At 38.3% G+C, this 20302-nt stretch overlaps 1 protein-coding gene and 1 pseudogene across 6 annotated transcripts in view; both read right to left on the bottom strand.

Moving 5' to 3' along the window:
- LOC101351339 (B cell scaffold protein with ankyrin repeats 1) overlaps positions 1-20302 on the bottom strand; it is a 242724-nt gene that overhangs the window by 219271 nt on the left and 3151 nt on the right. The window contains exon 1 of one of the 6 annotated variants that reach the window (XM_023734729.1): positions 5262-5944. The exons of the other annotated variants lie outside the window; for them this stretch is intronic. The gene's annotated coding sequence lies outside the window, so the exon portion shown is untranslated. Of the gene's footprint in view, positions 1-5261; positions 5945-20302 lie in introns of those variants that run through there. 6 annotated transcript variants of the gene reach the window in all.
- The window catches only part of LOC111821213 (calnexin pseudogene), a 7777-nt pseudogene continuing 1981 nt past the window's right edge, over positions 14507-20302 (bottom strand).

Here is a 20302-nt window from a genome sequence, read left to right as displayed (position 1 = left end):
TCTACATTACCCAGTTAAGGAAGACTCCTCACCATCCTAAAAGATTAGAGGTATTTCTCTCAGCCTTTCTGGCCCTCAGCGTTCAGAAGCTGGCTGCTTGTGCTTTCCACGTGGTGAATGCCTAGTCTGCTTTGAAGGGATTTGTCTCAGCTAACACGTCCTACTCCCACTCTCCAGTAGGCACTGGCTGGCCAACAGGAAAAGCTCAGAGAGTTTTTGCAGGATCTCTCTCATCTCCTATTTTCCCCCACCCTTTGGCATACTAGCCCTGCGTGTGCACTCATAACGTTCTCTGCAAGAACATTTGTGGGTAGTGCAAACTCACTCTGTAGCTGGGGCTCTTTGGGATTCTTACCCATCACACTAGTCTAAAAGTAGCCAGTAAAAGTTTGTTAAGCATTAAGCTGGTTTCTCTTTACTCCTCATCTATGGTGATTTCTTCTTGTCCTGTTTTTCCGTCAGGGATGAAAGCAGTCATGAATCTCTTTTCTTTTATAAAGGATTTGTAACTTTTTGGAATTTAGTTCACTTCTGTATTTGTCCTCAGCATTCTACTAGGTTAAAAAAAAAAAAAAAACCACTGTGATTTTTAATGTCATCTTGCTTGTCTTCTTCTCACAGTGGGAGCAACAAAATCTTGTACATCCTAATCACAAGTATACATCGCATTTGTATTCCCTCCATTTGAGTTATTTTTCTTACATTCACATCATGTATTTCACAGTTTACAATCTTCCTTGTTGGGTTACAATGAAAGATTCCTTAGAATGGAAAAAACCTTTTAGAGTGTGCTTAACCTGAAGTATACATCTGCTTGCATTTCATGGCAATTTTCACTTAATTAATCACAAATCATTGCATCTGTTTTTATTATCAAGTTGTAAATAGTGAAGCCATAATTCACACTAAAGTGTAGCCAATTTGCTTTTGATTGCTTTTTCCTGGGCACTATAAATTTTCAGTCTCAATTACGTTGGCCAATGTCTGTCAAATGTTATTTCCGGGGTAGCAAAATAAAATTATCAGGGGCAATTTTTCAAGGGAAGTCCAATTTCACTACTTTTACCAATTAAAAAATAAAACAAAAGTTGTCACATAGTAAAGACATTGAGTTGTATACCTGTTTGTGCTTATATGCAGAGCCATTTCTAAACGGTTAAAGATAATCCCTATAAAAGACAGCCAATAATTACACTAAAGTAATCAAACCAAAGCTTTCAAAAGATTAACCTAGCTTACCGGAATGATAAAATGACAATATACCCAAGTTTAGTATATAAGAATTAAAAAAAATAAATTAAGAAGAGAATACAAATTGGAAGTGCATGACTACTTAATCCACTTGTTTTTGTAGATCATTATCTGGAATAGTAAATATTTACTCATTCACAGTAGGAGGACCAGGTGATCACTTTAGTATAAAACAATGAAGCATTTAACAAAGAAAAGATGAGAAGTCAGAAGATCTGAATTCTAATCCTGTTTCAGCCACTCAATTTGTGGTTCTTATGAAAGTTCCTTCTTCATCTTGGACCTCAATTTTCTCATTTATAAAATGAAAAGGTTTGAGTCAGATTTAAAAACAAAACAAAACAAAAAACCGTTGCTGTCAAGTCAATTCCGATTGTTCCATACAAGTAAACTATTTTAAAGCAAACAGAAGCCCCTTTCCCTTTTAAAGAGGAAGTGAAGAATTCATTTCCTGTTGCAGCATGGCCAGGCATTTTCAAAAGTATGTCACCTTCTTTTCCTTCCTTCACACAATCAAGGAGGCTCTGAAATCAGCTGCACCTCCTGTGCATTGCTCCTTATGGTGAGGCCAGAAAACACATGGGGCTGAAGAGGAGGCTGTGAGCATCCAAATCATCCAGAAATCCAAGATTTCAGAGGTGTTCTCCCTGGTTGCCTCTGTGTTTAGGTTCTACGAAGATAAAACTCAGACTAAGTGGTGAGAGCCCACTTCAGCAACCAGTCTGCAAATAGAAAAATTAGTCCTAGGGGTCTTGATTCTCTCTTGTTTATTTTTCCACCTGTCAGGCTTAGACAAAACAGTAGGAAAAATCCATAAGAAATGGAAGTCCTTACCCTGTTGTTCCCAGATAAAATAAATTCCTTTGAGGGCATCTTGTAAATTTTGGTCAAAATTCTTTATTTTGTTGTGACTATATGTTTAGGATTTGAGAGTTTGGTAAAATTATAAAGCTAGAATTCTGGAAGATTGAGGTTTTGAAATGCAAGTGCCTGAAAGATGAGTTGATAAGAAGCATGAGAAGTGAATGGAGCATGTAACCTTGAATGCAGAATGAGTCCACTGTTCACTTAATACCCTAATGGATAGAATCCACCATAAAATTTGTAGTAGTAGTAGTAATAGGAGGAGAAGGAGTAAAGGGAGATGGAGAAAGAAAAAGAAGGAAGCAAGATGACTAACAAATGGAGATGCAATGGTAGGGATTTTAGGCATCTAGAGCCAGAAAGGCTAAGAACAGAAAGCAGCAGAAAATCTAAATGGTAGGTTGGTACAAATGGTTTGAACCCAGAGTAAGAGTCTATGGTGACACACTGTGAAGAACTTTCTTATCCAAGGCCCCGGGCCAGAAATTACTAGAAAGTAGTAAGGCAACTAGCATGAGAAAACTGAAGTAAGCCCCGAGCCCAAAATGAACAGCCTGAGAGCTTGGAGTCCACATCTGGAGGTAATGCCAGGAAGCAAGGGGGGATATGAAAACTTACTAGCAGTTCTTGGAATTGGTATCAACTAAAATAAGTATCACAACAGTTGAATACTTTAGTCTATAATCCATTTTCCACCATCAAATCCAGATGATGATAAGGCAATACAAAGAGTTGGGGTTACTCCATGCTTAAGCAGTCCAGCCAACCTGTGGCTAAACTCTGATTAAATTAAGAAATTTCTATAAACTTTATTTCTCTATGTATTTGCTGTTTTCCTTTATGTTCATAATAAAAGTTGTTTTTGAAAACTACTGACTTTGTGTCTGCAGAATCTACAGAACATGGACTGAGATCCTAGAAGCCAGGAAAACTGGATCAACGAAACTACGAAAACCAGACAGACTAGGTTGGAATCAGATGGTTGGCTATTCTACTCCATGTTGAAAGCTACAAAGTCACAAGGTAGAAAGAGAGATACCATTCATTAGAGAAGGTTACAAAAATTATTGCTACAGAGAAGTGCAGATATGAATATTGATGTAGTAACTGCTGGCAACACAATTAAATGGCAGTGAATAAAAATAAAAATATGGGCTTTTGAGTAGAGAAGATTGGTAAAAACTTAGCTCCTGTGTCACTAAACACTGATCATCACCACAGAATACTAGTTTTGTGGAAGAAGTCTTCTGAAATTGGGACCCAGATTGCTACTACAGCTGATGAAAGTTAGCTCACTAGATAAAGCCTATTAGCTATATCAGGAGTTGATTAGACTGACTGTGCATATACTGAGTGTATTCATTTCCTATGTCTGCTGTAAAAATACACCACAAACTTAGCAGTTTAAATAACACACAATTATTATCTTAGAGTTCTTGAGGTCAGAAGTCTAAAATGGTCACAGGACTGCATTCCTTCTGGAGGCTCTAAGGGAGAATCCGCTTCCTTGCCTATTCCAGCTTCTAGATGCTACCCACTTCCCTTGGCTTGTGGCTCTACATCATTCTACTGTCTGCTTCCATCATCTCATCCCTTCCTGACCCTCCTGCTTCCCTCTGATAAAGACCTTTGTGATTACATTGGGACCACCCAGATAATCCATGATAATCTCTCCATCTCGACATCCTTAACTTAATCACATCTGCAAAGTCTCTTTAGCCACATAAAATAACATATTCACTGGTTCTAGGCATTAGGACATGGACATCTTTGTGGGGCCATTATTCAGCCTACCACACTGAGCAAGAAATATTAACCTAAAGGGCACTTGCATGCTCTACAATTTAGCACGTTTTAACACTGTACTAACAGTATCTACTTTTCCTTGACCCATTGTGTACGTGACCCAATTTATATCTGTTACCCCCACAGTCAACACACCCTCAGCTCTGTAGACCAAAATAAGATATTTTTGGAGATTTTCCTACCCACTAGGTCACAGCTGCTTTATAAATTTATTGACCAGCACTTTTCAAACTGATGTCAGGAACCCCAAGAGAAATGTGGGTATATTATAGTTACTCAGAGCTACAGACCTCTGAACAATAGGATAATGGTCAAGAGGAGGTGACTGTGGTAGTTTTGGTAAACCATAGTCTATAGTAGCAAAACGCAAATAATTTTTTCTACCTCCTTGAGTCCTTATCCTTCTGGAATAATGCCATATGAGTCTTTAACCCTGCAATGACATTACAAAGATCTTCTATAAATATTTGTTAATGGCAGAATCCAGAAAAGAAAATGAGTCCCTTTAAAAAAGGAGGGAGAAAAGCTATATATTTGAATATTATTTATTGTTTTGTGTCTTCTCTAGATGTATGAAAGTAATGGTGAAATATTAATAAAGCATATTCAACTTAAAAGGGTATATGCTTGTAGCTTTTTCACTGTAAATAGCACAAAAAATTACAAACAATCTTCCAGTATTCAAAAATGATTAGCAAATTCAACCAAGAGGCTGACACCATTGAAAAATAAAAGAAGTTCCAATGTATATTTTCATTGTTTCACTTTGACTTACTCTTTAATGTTAAAAAAAATATCAGCCAGCATTCATGATGAAACTACACTTGTTCATAAATTGCAAACATAGTTTGGTTAAGGATGCAAGCATTTAGAATAAATTAATAAAAACATTCTGTGAGAGTCAATAGATTACATGTAATTTACAATAAAGATTCTTATGTAATTTATTATTATTTGAAGAAAAAAGAAGTAGGGGGAAGTGTTTTGAGGGTGGGTTTGTGATACAGTGGTATAGGGGGGTTTCTGGACCTGTTACCTGATTCAGAGGACAGAAACTGTAGATTTGAGAATCATTCCTGCACTATAGCTAAAAAAGTAAGAGGGAGTATCTTAAGTAACTCACTCAAGACATTAAAAAAAAAAGCTCTTTTCCATTGTGTGTGTATGTGTGAGTGTGTGAAATTGAAGCCAACCCATGCATGCGTTTTCCTTATTAATAAGTGAATAGATATTAGTCTTTTTTCTGTTATCAGTTACTGAATGGACAATATTTATGCTTCTTTTCCTAATCCCATGATATAATTTGAGAAGCTTATTACTGTTGACCCTGAAAAACTTACATTTTTTGTGTCAGCCCAGAGAGGATGAACATATGTGCTGTGTTTGGTTGAGCACAGACAGTTCAGCGCAGCAGATTCAGAAGGCACATATGCCAATATTTCATTCTGTTAATGGCAGATGACATGGATAAGGGGTAGAAAATAAAATGAAAGACAAAGTAAAGCAATCTAAATAGCTGCCTTATAATCCTACAAAGAAGAGCTTTTTCATTGGTGGAACTCAACTATTACTAGTCTCTACCTATTGCTAACTAGGGTTTTATTGATTTTCATCTATGGTTAACTTTATTGTCTATTAACTAATTAATTAATATACTAAATATTTATTGAGTGCAGAAACTCTTCTAGGCACTGGGAATAAAACTTGGAACAAACCAGACAGAGTTCCTTTCCTTAGGACAGTATCTGCCCACAGAAGGGAAAGTGGGTGATTTGAAGGAAATCATGCACTATGTAACAAAAATTACAATTTTTCAAGGATTACAAAATAAAAATAAAGGACATCGAAGATAATTTCAGGGTACTTGTATGGTGTAAATGGTTAATGTACTTGGCTGCTAACCTAAAGGTATAGGTTCAAGAGAAGTGGAGCCAGCATGGTGCTATAGACAGAAGCACCATGCCATCCCTCTGCAGCAAAGACCCAAAAAACTAAGTAAAACAGATACAAATGTCAATCCTGGAAACCTAGGCATCAAATGAAGGGATAAAGAACTAGATCAAGCAACAAATGCCAAGAAGAAACTGACAAGAACAGAGAACAAGGAGAGCTACGGAGTACAGGTCCTCTGCCAGCTAACGCAGCATGGCTTCACCATCTTGCAGCACAGACAGCAATGACCCTGGACAGGGAGTATGGGAAGGTAACTTCACAGAGCTCCCAACAGGAGACAGAGCACCCAGTAACAAGAGATACATGCTTTCCCACGCTCTACACTTCTACCCTGTACTCCACCTCCACCACTTACCAACAGGGCATGGTTGCTTGACCAGAGAGACACTGGCTCACTGCTGCCTCAGGTCCATCCCACCCCCACCAGCCAGCTCCCTTGGCACTGTTAATTTTTATTTTTCTTTATCTTTCCCTTTCTTCCTTTTCCTTCTCCCTCACACCTAGGTCCTGCACTGCCTCTACCCCTTCCTGAGAGGTCATGCTCTACCACCCAGTATGAGAAACACTTGCTCACCACCACCTCAGTTCTGCCCTACCCTCAATGGCTGGTTCACTTAGCCCCATAATTTTGTTTGTTTCTTCTCTCTCTTTCCCTTCCTTCCTTTCCTTTCTTCCACCCACCCAGCCCAGTGCACCGCCACTGCTCCTTCTCGATGGACTGTGCCACATCGCTTGGCTACAGAGCCACTGGCCTATGGCCTCCATGGGTGTGCCCTGCCCCACCTGCTGGCTCCCACTGTGCTGCCACTTTTTTTCTTTTGTTTTTGGGGCTTTTTTTTTTTTCTCTCTTCTTTCTCTCTAACACCTAGCTAAACACATCACATTCTCTCCCTTCCATCCTGCTTATCTGCATGGCATGCTGAGTGCCTGCCCCAAGTGTCACTTGTATGGACCTTGGACCCTTGGACCTCACCCCATGCTGTCCCCAACCCCACCCCACTGAATGCCATGCCCCTGAGCAGCACCGGCACAAACCTCCAGACCCCCAGACCTTGCCCCTTGCCGTCCCCAGCCCCTCCTGCTGACTACCATGCCTCCAAGCAAGACTAGCATGGACTTCTGGACTGTAGGACCCTGACTCTTGCTGTTCCCTGGCCCTGCCCCGCCAAGCACTATGCTCTCGTGTGGGAACTGGTATGGACCCCAGACTCCATCCCACACTTCCCCAGCCCTGCTCCACCAAGCACTGTGCCTCTGAATGGGACCAGTGTGAACCTACGGACTCCTGGACCCGCCCCTGGTGCAGTTGGTGCTGCAGACAAACGACACATCCCAGCCCCTCATTCCCTGCTGGACTTGCCCTGTGCACCATACGTAGCTGAACAACTGGCCTTGCCCACTTAGACAAGGTGGTGAGAACTACTGTGCCCCAGCAAGAAACAAAACACATCCAGCCCGCCTACCAAGACATAACTAAATAAAACAAAAAAGCAGTATGAAAAAAAAAACTACAACAATAAATGAAGAAAATAACCACTGAATGTCTCAGGGACAGCAGATAATATCAAAACATAAAAAAACAGGACAGCAAAGCTCCAGTACAAGATCAAAATAAAATATCAGATGACCTTCCGTTAGAAGAAAAGGCACTAGAACTACCTGATGGGGAATTCAAAAGTCTAATTTCAGGGCTCCCCAAGAGATTAGGAGACAGTTCAAGGAAAATGCAGACAAAAATAAGGAAAACATAGACAAAATCAGGGAAAACACAAACAAAGCAATAGAAGAATTCAGGAAAATAATACAAGAACAAACTATCAATATAAATAAACAATTAGAAAAAATACAAAAAGATTAATTAGAAATCCAAAAGATAAACAACAAGATTTCAGAAATGGACAACACAACAGAAGGTTTTAGGAGCAAATTTGAAACAAATTTGAAACAAAATTGAAAACAAATCCTTGGCTACCACTTTGCTTGAGGAAAAATCAGAAAAAACAATGAAGAAAACCAAAGAACTCTGTGCGATATAATCAAGAGCAAAAATTTGCTTGTGATCATGGTTTCAGAAAAGGGGGAGAAAATGGAAATCACATAGAGGATCACTGAATATTTGCTGATAGAAAACATCCCTAATATCATGAAAGATGAAAAGATGACCATCCACGAAGCTCAATGAACCCCACACAGGATAGACCCAAAAGAAAATAACCAGGACATATCATAATCACACTCACTAAAACCAAAGACAAAGAAAGAATCCTGACAGCAGCTTGAGAAAAACAAAAAGTTACATACAAAGGGGAAACAAAAATAAGCCTTAATTACTCGGAAGAAATCAAGCAGGCAAGAAAGCAACTGGATAACATGTAAAGCCTTGAAAGAAAAAATTGTCAACCAAGAATAATATATCCAGCAAAACTATCACTCATATATGATGGTGAAATTAGGACATTTCCAGATAAACAGAAATTAAGGGATTATGTAAAACAACAACAACAACAAAAACTTACAAGAATTATTAAAGAGAGTACTTCACTTACAGAAACAATAACATCAGACAACAACCTCAAGCTAGGACACAGGATAACATCGGCCAGATAGTAACCTAGGTAATGAACTCTCGAGTATAAAACAAAACTAAAAGATTTACAAAAGGAAACCAGAGACATCAGTTTGTAAATGACAACACATAAGAACAATAAAAGGTGGAATGTACGATGTAGGTATAGAACTTTCAAATGGAAAGTCAAGGTGATATTAAGTAATAAAAGTCTGGTTCAAACTTAGGAAGATGGCGCAAACTTCAAGGTAACCACAAAGAAAGTCAACAAACATACTGTTCAAAATAAAGAAGAAAAACATCGAGTCTCAGTAAACACAAAAACAAAAGAAATGAAAAGAAAATCCATAAACAAAAGGAACTCAGCACAGGAGAGTAAGAGGAACAAAAAAAGTCAGCATCACAAAAAAAAACACTACAAAACAACAGCAATAAACTCACACCAATCAGTAATCATACTGAACATAAGTGGCTTCAGAGACAGAGAGGCACAGAATGGATTAAAAAAACAGGATCCATCAATATGCTGTCTACAAGAGACACACCTTAGAAACAAAGACACAATTATATTAAAAATCAAAGAATAGAAAAAAATATATCAAGCAAACAACATCCAAAAAATAGCAGGAGTGGCAATACTAATCTCAGATAATCTTGACTTTAAGGCAAAATCCACCATAAAAGACAAGGAAAGATATTATATAATGACTAAAGGAACAATCCACCATTGATGACATAACCCTAATAAATATCTATGCACCCAAAGACAGGGCTCCCAAATACATAAAACAAACTCTAACAGTACTGAAAAGAGAAATTGACAGTTCCACAATAATAATAGGAGACTTCAACATACCACTCTTGATAAAGGATAGAACATCTAGAAAGAAACTCAAGAAAGATACAGAAGATCTAAAGGCCACAATCAACCAGCTTGACCTCATAGACATATATAGAACACTCCACCCAACAGCAGCAACGTATACATTCTTTTCCAATGCACATGGAACATTGTCCAGAATAGACCACATCTTAGGCCACAAAGTAACTCTCGACAAACTACAAAACACTGAGACAATACAAAGCATCTTCTCTGATCACAACACCATAAAAGTAGAAATTAATAATAGGAAGAGCAAGATAAAAAAATAAGAAAAACATGGAAAATGAGTAACAGCTTGCTTAAAAACTATTGGGTAGTAGAAGAAAAATCAAAAATGGAATCATAACATTCCTAAAATCAAATGAGAATGAAAACACATCATACCAAAACCTTAGGGACACAGCAAAGGCAGTGCTCATAGGTTAATTTATACCAATAGATGCACATATCAAAAAAGTAGAAAGAGATAAAATCAAAACCTTAGCTTTACAAGTCAACAAATAGAAACAGAACAGCAAAAGAAGTCCACAGCCACAAGAAGAAAGGAAACAATAAAGATCAGAGCAGAAATAAATGAAATAGAGAAAAGAAAAACAATAGAAAGAATCAACAAAAGTAAAAGTTAGTTCTTCGAAAGGTCAACAAAATCAACAAATTATTGACCAAACTGACAAAAGAAAAACAGGAGAGGATGCAAATAACCCAAATACAAAATGAAACAGGGGACATTACAACAGACCCAACTGAAATAAAAAGGACCATAACAGAGTACTATGAAAAACTACTCCGACAAATTTGAAAACCTAGAGGAAATGGACACATTTCTAGTAACACATTATCTACCTAAACTAACATATACTGAGGTAGAAAATCTGAACAGGCTTATTCTAAGAGAAGAGCTTGAAGAGGTAATTAAAAAAAAAGAACAACCCAACAACAACAAAAAAAAAAGTCCTGGCCCAGATGGCGTCACTGGAGAATTCTACCGAACATTCAGAAAAGAGCTCACACCAGTACTAATCAAACTATTTCAGAACATAGAAAAGGAAGATACATACTTCCAAGTTCATTCTGTGAAGCCAGCATAACCCTCATTCCAAAACCACACAAAGACACTACAAAAAAAGAAAATTACAGAACAATATCTCTCATGAATATAGATGCAAAAATTCTAGCCAATAGAATTCAGCATCATATCTAAAAAATAATACACCCTAACCAAGTGAGATTCATACCAGGTATGCAAGGAGGGTCAACATTAGAAAATATCACTCAATGTAATCAACCACACAAATAAAACAAAAGAAAAGAATCACATGATCATCCCCATCAATGCATAAAAGGCATTTGAGAAAGCCCAACACCCATTCCTTATAGCAATAGAAGGAAACTTCCTCAACATAATAAAGGTCATCTATACAAAACCAACAGCCAACACCATTCTCAACAGAGAGAGGCTGAAAACATTACCCCTGAGAAAAGGAACAAGACAAGGGTGCCCTTTATCACCACTCCTATTTAACATTGTGCTGGAAGTCACAGCTACAGCAATAAGGCAAGAAAAAGAAATAAAGGGCATCCAAATTGGTAAGGAAGAAGTAAAACTATCTCTATTTGCCAGTGATATGATACTATACATAGAGAACCCAAAAGACTCCACAAGAAAGCTACTGGAGCTAACAGAAAGAGTTAGCAGAGTAGCAGGATACAGGGTAAACATACAAAAATCAGTTCGATTCCTATACACCAAAAGAGAAGTACAAAAAGAAAATCAGGAAAGCAATATCATTTATAATAAAAACACACTGCTGTCAAGTCAATTCCGACTCATAGCGACCTTATAGGACAGGGTAAACCTGCCCCATAGGATTTCCAAGGAGTGGTTCGTGGATTTGAACTGTCGACCTTTTGGTTAGAAGCCAGTCTCTTAACCGACGACGGCTCCATCAATTTATAATAGCTCCTTAATAAAATAAAATACTTAGGAATAAATTTAACCAGGGATGTAAAAGGCCTATACAAAGAAAACTACAAAACACTACTGCACAAAACCAAACGAGACCTACATAAATGGAAAAACATACCATGCTCATGGATAGGCAGACTCAACACTGTGGAAATATCAATTTTACCTAAAGCAATCTACAAATACAATGCAATCCCAATCCAAATACCAACAGCATTCTTTAACAAGATGGAAAAATTAATAACTTTATGTGAAAAGGCAAGAGGCTCAGATAAGTAAAGTATTGTCTTAGTTATCTAGTGCTGTTATAACAGAAGTACCACAAGTGGATGACTTTAACAAAGAGAAATTTATTCTTTCACAATCTAGAAGTCTAGAAGTCTGAATTCAAGGTGCCAGCTCCAGGGGAAGTCCTTCTGTCTCTGTCGGCTCTGTGGGAATATCCTTGTCATCAATCTTCCCCGGGTCTAGGAGCTTCTCCCACAGGAACCATGGGTCCTAAGGATTCACTCTGCTCCTGGCACTGCGTTCTTGGTGGTATGACGTCCCCATGTCTCTCTCTGATCGCTTTCTCTTTCTCAAAAGAGACTGATTTAAAACAGAACCTAATCTTGTACATTGAGTTCTTCCTCATTAACATAACTGCTGCTAATCCCACCTCATTAACATCATAGAGGTAAGATTTACAACACTTAGGAAGTCACATCAGATGGCAAAATAGTGGGCAATCACACAGTACTGGGAATCATGGACTAGCCAAGTTGGCACACATTTTGGGGGGACACAATTCAATCCATAACAAGTATTATTGAGGAAGGAGAACAAAAGGGGAGGCCTCGCACTACCTGACCTGAGAACCTACTACACAGCTTTGGTAGTCAAAACAGCCGGCTACTGGCACAACGACAGATACACTGACCAAAGGAACAGAATCAAGAATCCAGATGTAAATCCATCCACCTATGGTCATTTGACCTTTGACAAAGGCCCAAAGTCCATTAAATTGGGGAAATGACAGTCTTTTAAACAAAAGGTGCTGGCAAAACTGAATGTCCATCTGCAAAAAAATGAAACAGGACACATACCTCACACCATACACAAAAACTAATTCAAAATGGATCAAAGACCTGTATATAAAACCAAAAACTATAAAGATCATGGAAGAAAAAATAGGGTCAATGCTAGGGGCCCTAATATAAGGCATAAACAGGATACAAACCATAATTAACAATACACAAACACCAGAAAATAGGCTAGATAACTGGGATCTTCTAAAAATTAAACACTTATGCTCATCAAAAGACTTCACCAAAAGAGTAAAAACAGAACCTACAGACTGGAAAAAAAAAATTGGCTATGACATATCTGACAAAGCTCTAATTTTTAAAATCTATGGGAAAACTAACACCTCATCAACAAAAAGACAATATTCCAATTAAAAAATGAGCAAAGGATATGAACAGACACTTCACCAATGAAGACATTCAGGTGGCTAACAGACATGTGAGGAAATGTTCTCGATCACTAGAGAAACACAAATCAAAACTACACTGAGATGTCATCTCACCCCAACATTACTGGCACGAATCAAAAAATCAGAAAATAACGAATGTTGGAGAGGCTGCTGGGAGACAGGAACTCGTATGGTGATCTACTTCTGAAAAATCAGTCATTGTAAACCCTAGTGGACACAGTTCTACTCTATGGGGTTACCACAAGTAGAAGTCGACTCCACAACAATTTTTTTTAAAGATAATTTCAACTTTGCTTTTATAAATTATTCATTAAAATTGTTATTTTAAATAACTTAGCAGAATGATTTATAACCTTTCCTCTCAATTTGAAATCATCTCCTCTGTGAAGCTTCTTCTGACATCCCCTCTTTCTCTGTGCTCCCATGACACCTTGGAGGTACCTCTCATTGCAGGGTATAGGGACACAGAGTAAGCAAGTGGCTAATAATGTTGCATGTGGAACCAGACTACCTGGGTTCAAGTCCCAGCTCTACCACTTACTATCTGGGCAAATTCTGTAACCTCTCAATGCCTCATCATTAAAATGGAGATTAAAATATTAACTAGTTTAGAGTTGTTGTGAGGAATTTTAAGTTAGTCAAAGTATGTTAACTGCTTAGAACTGTGTCTGGCACAGAGTAAACAAAATGCAAAGGTTAGCTCTTATTATTCCAGCATATACCATATTAATGGTGTTTTGTGTGATTTTGTTTGCCCTTCCCTTTACTTAGCTGTACCCTGGGAATGTGGAGTGGATCCAATTAATCCCACATTCCTCTACTTTCCCTCAGCACCTACAACAATATCTACTACAAAGCAGAATGTATGAAACTTCTTATAAGACTTCATGAGGGGTTTTATTTACGTATTTAATAGTGATGCACAAAAAAAATAATTTTGAGGAAAACAGTCACTATAAGACTATTTTGTTCTGCATTCATCTTGATACATAGAATGAGTAGATTCAAAAAAAAAAGAATCTACTATCTTGACTTTAATTTTACTCATGTAAATTTTATTCATTTGCATAACAGCAATGGTAGCATCCAGTGGGTTATCAATGCGTGTTCCCTGGACCAGGAGCATCAGTGTCATCTTGGAATTTGCAAGAAATGCAAATTCTTGGGCCACATCCCAGACCTACTGTATCAGAAGTTCTGGGGGTAGGTACAGCAACCTGAGTTTTAACAAGCCTACTAAGTGATTCTGCTGCACAATAGAGTTTGAGACTACAGTATCAAGTAAGTGACATAATAAGGCTTGGTTCTAATAAATAAACAAAAGTGGGTAGCCAAGCAAATTGAGGTTAACCTCACAGACATCTAAATAAAACTGCGAAGTCTCCAGAATATGTCTAGGGTAGAGTTTCTCTTCATTCTACTTCCAGTTTCTCCAGGAGGGTGTCCTTTTCTTTTCTCATGTTTTATATATTTAAAAATATTATCTCATTCCTGTCTTGGAAGAAGTACAGCCGGAATGCTCCTTGGAAGCAAGGATGGCAAGACTTCGTCTCATGTACTTTGGACATGTTATCAGGAGGGACCAGACCCTGGAGAACGACATTATGCTTAGTAAAATAGAGGGTCAGCAAATCAGAGGAAGCCTCAGTGAGATGGACTGACACAGCGGTTGCAACAATGGAATCAAGCATAACAACATTTGTGAGGATGGTGCAGGACCGAGTAATGTTTCCTTCTGCTGTACATAGGGTCACTATGAGTCAGAACCGACTCAACAGCACCTAACAACACAACAAACATGGCTATTTAATGGAAAAGGCTATAATAGAAGTGAAAATGGCATGCTAAAATATATTTATCTCAATTTATTTCTTAGAGCAATATACAAGCTAAGCAGCACTTTGATAAATAAAGTGTTGTTAGAAGCATTATCTGAACCAAGCATTGTACATTGTATTCTTGCAGAACTAATCTCCTTTCAGACTCTGGATATAATGATCACCACCACAACCAACTGCCGTCAAATTGATTCCAATTCATGGCGATCTCATGTGTGTCAGAGTAGAACTGTTCTCCATAGAGTTTTCAACGGCTGATTTTTTAGAAGTAGACTGCCAGGCCTTTCTTCCGAAAGCACCTCTAGATGGACTGAAACCTCTATCCTTTCAGTCAGCAGTGACTGCATTAACCCTTTGCTCCACTGAGGGACTCCACAGTGATCACTGAGGATATAATCTTATAGTCAGTTTGATGCCATGTGTAGGGGTCATTCCTATTTCCCAGATATTCATTGTTGTCAAGAATTCCTTCTATAAGGACACAACTCTCACCTTTCTAGCTAGTAGGAATTGACTTCCCTTGACCCAAGCAGGAAACTGGTTCTCAGCTGGATAGGAATGTTATGAAAACAGCTGTTGTCAATGCAGGAAACTGCTTCAGCTTTCAAACTTCACTCGTTTTTTACCATGTGCTATTAACATTGCTATTTCCTCTCTCTTTGTTTGGATTCTTAGCCTAATCTGTCACACTTTTTTGATTCATCTGTTGTCGTATCTCTTGTATCTTACACTACCCTTTTGATAATTTGTCCTGAAGGCTTCTATTTATGCTTGATCCCAACATCTGTACATCTCAACTCAGTCTGATTTATCTAATACTGACTTTGGACGTGTTTAAAATGGGGGAAAGGTGTAGATCAAATGAAATTGAGGTTCAGAATATTGGAAAATGGGCGGGCCCAAGGGGTAGTTCCTTGAAACTTTACATAATCCTCTTCCCTATTTCCTCCAGATGGTGCTTTTTTTCACTCTAACATCTTGCATCCTCTGAAGATTTCTGTATTCCCATGCACTTTTGCATATTTTGCAGTCTTTTTTGAGAGGTTCAGGTGTAACGTCAGAACTATAATTCTTTATCTGCCCAGAATTTGCTCTTTATACTAGACACTATATATTTACAGTGAGTTCCACAAGAAACCAACAGATCTACATGATATTACTGGTGCAAAGACTTGGGGACTACCTGAATCAACTGGGAGACATTTTTAGCAGTAATGAATATTGTACAATCCCAAGTTACTTGGTGGCTGTTTTCCACCCCTCCTCTCTGCAGTAGGATTTCACATGGTTGATCATTGCCTTCTTCCTGGAAACATTTTCTTCATGGAAGACAAGCTTGAAAGCCAAGTGAAGAAAATGTTTCCGGGAAGAAGGAAACTTCAGTGACTGCTCCCTCTCACTCTCCTTCTTATGGAAATTTTCTTCCAGACCTTTAAATACTGCATTGGCTAGGACTCATACTTTTGCTCTGATCTACACTCAAAAGAAGGAACTCATCCAGGCCCTGGCTGTGATTATCACTATGACCTCCTTCCTGGGCTTTTGACTCATATATTTAATATCATCATTAAGTTATACTTAAAATTAACACAGCCAAACCAGAGCTGTTGCCACACTGACAAAACTGTTCTTCTCATAGCCCCTTCATTGCAGTAAATAACATCAACATTTATTTAGTTACTCAAACCAGAGTCTTTGTTGTGTGCTTTCTTTCCTTCACATAAAATCCATCAGCAAGTCCTACCATCTGTACTTTCAAATATTTACCAAGTCAGAGCAAGTCTCATCTCCCGCACTGCTGCCATCCAGGTCCAAGCCACCATCATGTCTCCCTTGAGATGACTAGAATGGCCTCCTATCTAGTGTCCCTGTTTCCATTCTTACCACCTGCAATCTATTCCCTGCACAGTGGTGAGAGTAATCTTTTTAAAAAATGTAAATTAGATGATGCCAATCCATGTTTAAAATCCTTGAATGGCTCCTCATCACACTTAAACCAAAATTCTTGACCATGGTGTACAATGTTGCTGTAAAAAAGGTGTTCCACAGAGCAGCAGCATCACAAGAACCTTGTTAGGATTGTATGCCCGCTCTAAACCGTTGATGTTGAGTCAATTTTGACTCATAATGACCCTATTGGACAGAGCAGAACTTCCCCATAGGGTTTCCAAGGCTGTAATCTTTATGGAAGCAGACTGTCACATCTCTGTCCTGCAAAGCATCGGGTTGTGGGTTCGAACCAAAAGGTTAGTAGCCAAGCACTTTAACCACTGTACCACCAGGGCCCCTCTATCCCCACTCTAGACTCCCTCAATCAGAATCTACATTTTAACAAGACACTGGGTGTGTGCATCTTTCTACAGCTTACGCCAACACTGCTCTGCAAGAGTCTAAATTTCCTGTTTCCTGTCTATTTCTGACTAGTCACCTCCCTCTTCCCCCCTGATTTACTATATTCCAAACACACTGGCTTCAGACATGCCAAACTTGTTTTTATCTCAAGACTTGGGACTATCTGCAGTCTTCACCTGGACAACTCTTCCCCCCAGATCATTTCTGAGCTAATTTATTTACATAATACAGTTCATTACCATAATATCAGTTCTTCAGGTGACCTTTCCTGACAGTTCTATTAAAAATAGCATATATCTCCCCACCCCACATGCAGTCTATCCTCTAATTTTTTATTTTTTCTCAAATCCCATATTATTATTTGAAATAATACTATTTATTTTTTGTTTAACTGTTTCCTCTGTCACCCTTACTAAAATAAAATAAATGCTCCATGAAGCCAGAATTTTCTATATTGATTACCTTTCTGGAGCATATGGAAGAGTGCTTGGCACTTAGATTACAGTTATGTGGATGAATAAGACTGCTTATTAAAATCTTTTAGTTCAAATTCTCTTAACTGGTAAAAAAAATATTACATTTGCAGGCTCACCTTTTTCCATCTACACTTCCAGGGTCCCCAATTATTACAGGTTATGTATTGTTATGATAATGCGAACGACCTGAATGAGAAAGAATCATGAACGACGTTGAAAGGTGGACAAAGGCTTTCTTCTTCTCGTTGCTGTCCAGTCGATTCCAACTCATAGGACAGAGTAGAACTGCCCCCTAGGATTTCCAAGGAGTGGCTGGTGGATTCGAACTGCTAACCAGTGTGCCACTATGGCTCCGGAGAAAAGCTTTACCATTTGTAAATGTTTGTTTCTTCTTCTTTTTTTTTTTTTAAAGTTTGGCAAAGTTCTATTTATTTTAAAAAACAAAGATGTTTAAAAACCAAAAATACAAGTTAGTTGTTTCATGTTACACTTCACAATCGATATGTTAAATGCTTGCTTTCTAAAGAAACAGGGTCCCTATGTCACAACTGCAATTATTTACTGCTAGATGTTCAAAGTTACATGGGCTAGTGTTCAACTGGAACCTGCTGATGGTGATGTCTTGAGGTTTTCTGAGTTTCAACTTAAGGTGTGCCAGGTCGTCTCCTAGGACCACACTTGCAGGGAAAGGGGAGGGAGAGGAAATCACAAATCAAGTTCTTAAGATTGTTTCACTCTTTTCGAGGCTTTCTGTTTCTTGGTGATCTGTTCAAAATTTCATCCTCCTCTACTTTAGGTTTTCTATCTTCCTCGTCTTAACTGGCAGTGCCGCCATCTTCTTCAGGGTCACTTTTTTGTTTCTCTTCAAGTTTTTCTTCGCCTTCTTCCTCCTCATCTCCCTTGTCCTTTTCCTTCTCCTTCTCTTCTTCTTCCTCCTTCACATCTGTCTGAGGAGCATCAGTCTTCTTGTACTTCATAGCACTGAGCTGTTTCTTTCCAGAGTAGCAGAAGAGGATAACAAGAAACATGGGTAGAGCTATGGTCAGAATGTAGAACACCCAAAGCCACGGGTACTCTTCAGCTGCCTCGATCATCTGGTCCATGACTCCCGGCTCAGCAGCCCCATCAGCAGCTTTCTTCAGATCCCATCCATCACTGGCCCAACCATCAACTGCTCTTCGATCACCAGAAACGATAAAGTTGTCAAAAAAAATGTCAGAGGTCATGGACCATAGCTCCAAACCAATAGCACCAAAAGAAGTCATTTTGAAAGGTTCCAGATCTTCAAATAAATCAGGATTTGGTATTTTCCTAGGTTTCCAGATTCCCTGGTAGTTGGGATTGTCAATCATGGGAGGCTTCCATTTACCCTAATAATTGGGGCTGTCAATCATAGGTTGCTGCCAGATACCACATCCAAGAGCAGACTCACATTTCGGGTTGGCAATCTGAGGAGCCTCCCATTCTCCATCTATATCTTCATCCCAATCCTCTGGCTTCTCTGCATCTGGGTCAGGTACATATTCTGGCTCATTATCCAACTAGCCTTCAGGTTTTGTGGCCTCCTCATCTGGAATCTTAGCAGGGGCATCTTTATCCCAGTCATCTGGCTTGACAGCATCTGGATCTGCTATTTTTGGTCTTTTGTCCCAGTCCTCAGGCTTCTGGTCTTCTGTGTAAATGCTTATTTCTTAAAGCTGGACTCAGGATAGTACACTGTCTAGTCTCCATGGTGTCCTGGGACCAGGGAAGTGTCTTTGACTCTGCAAGACATACTGTTCTGTCTTCCCTACTCTCCCTAGGGACTCAAGGTCTGAGGTGATTCCTTTTCTGGGGAATGATTCAAGCTTAGGGAAGGCCAAATTCCAGCTCTAGTATCAAACTTGATGTTTCTTCTTTCTTTTGTCTATTTTATACTTATATCCCCTAATCACAGTTATGATAGTTATAAATACAACTTTTCAAACTTAACATCTGGAGAAATATAGAATCTTTGAAGAAATGTTGTAAAAGTAAATAATCATATAGTACTGAAGAAACATCTCCTTTTTTGCTATTAAAGTGAAAAACTTTTGAAGGATTCAAAGTGCGTGTTTGATTTTATGATTATTTGATCCAATTTGAACCATTGTTGTTGTTGTTAGGTGCCATCGAGTCGGTTCTGACTCATAGCGACCCTGTATGTAGAACAGAATGAAACATTGCCCAGTCCTGTGACATCCTCACAATTGTTGCTATGCTTGAGCCCACTGTTGTAGCCATTAGTTCGTAAAATTAACTTCAGAATATGCTAATAATATCCTTGGTAGGAGATGTGAAGTCTTTAAATGCAGGTTGTGTTAGCAAAAATATGAAGTGGAAAAAAATATATAATTTTACAGTCAATTTACATGCCAGATCTCCAATTTATTCTATCACTACAAGTTTTGATAATGTGTTATGTGTAAATCAGGCCCTAATTTAGTATGTTTACTTTATAGTGATATTTTTGTTGCTAACTTGAAGTGAGCTTACATGATTACATTTCTCACTACCATCTATTCCTTTTCATCCCAGAATGAGGAATAATCTTGCCCATTTTATTCTTTCACATTGACTTCTTCATTGCTACTTATTTTCTTGTTAGGTGGTTTCAAACTCAAGGTGAAAAGGTCCATTTAACTTTATACTTTGGAAAACTCAAATTTTTTAAAACATTTAAAAATTTTTTTTGGAAAATTTCCCTGATTTTGACTGTATTTATCCTTAATTTTCTTTTCAGGAAATAAGATTAGTAGTTTCTCATTTTGCTAAATGTTCTTTTTCTTTATTTTTTGTAGAACTGTGATACCTTGTAGAATATATGGCTTCATTCCCACAGGGATCCAGGAAGG

The sequence above is a fragment of the Trichechus manatus genome, unplaced genomic scaffold (genome assembly GCF_000243295.1).
Source record: "Trichechus manatus latirostris isolate Lorelei unplaced genomic scaffold, TriManLat1.0 scaffold00071, whole genome shotgun sequence".
Classification (NCBI taxonomy): Eukaryota; Metazoa; Chordata; class Mammalia; order Sirenia; family Trichechidae; genus Trichechus; species Trichechus manatus.
Note: the sequence above shows the minus strand (reverse complement) of the source record. Positions and strands in the feature narration are given on the sequence as shown.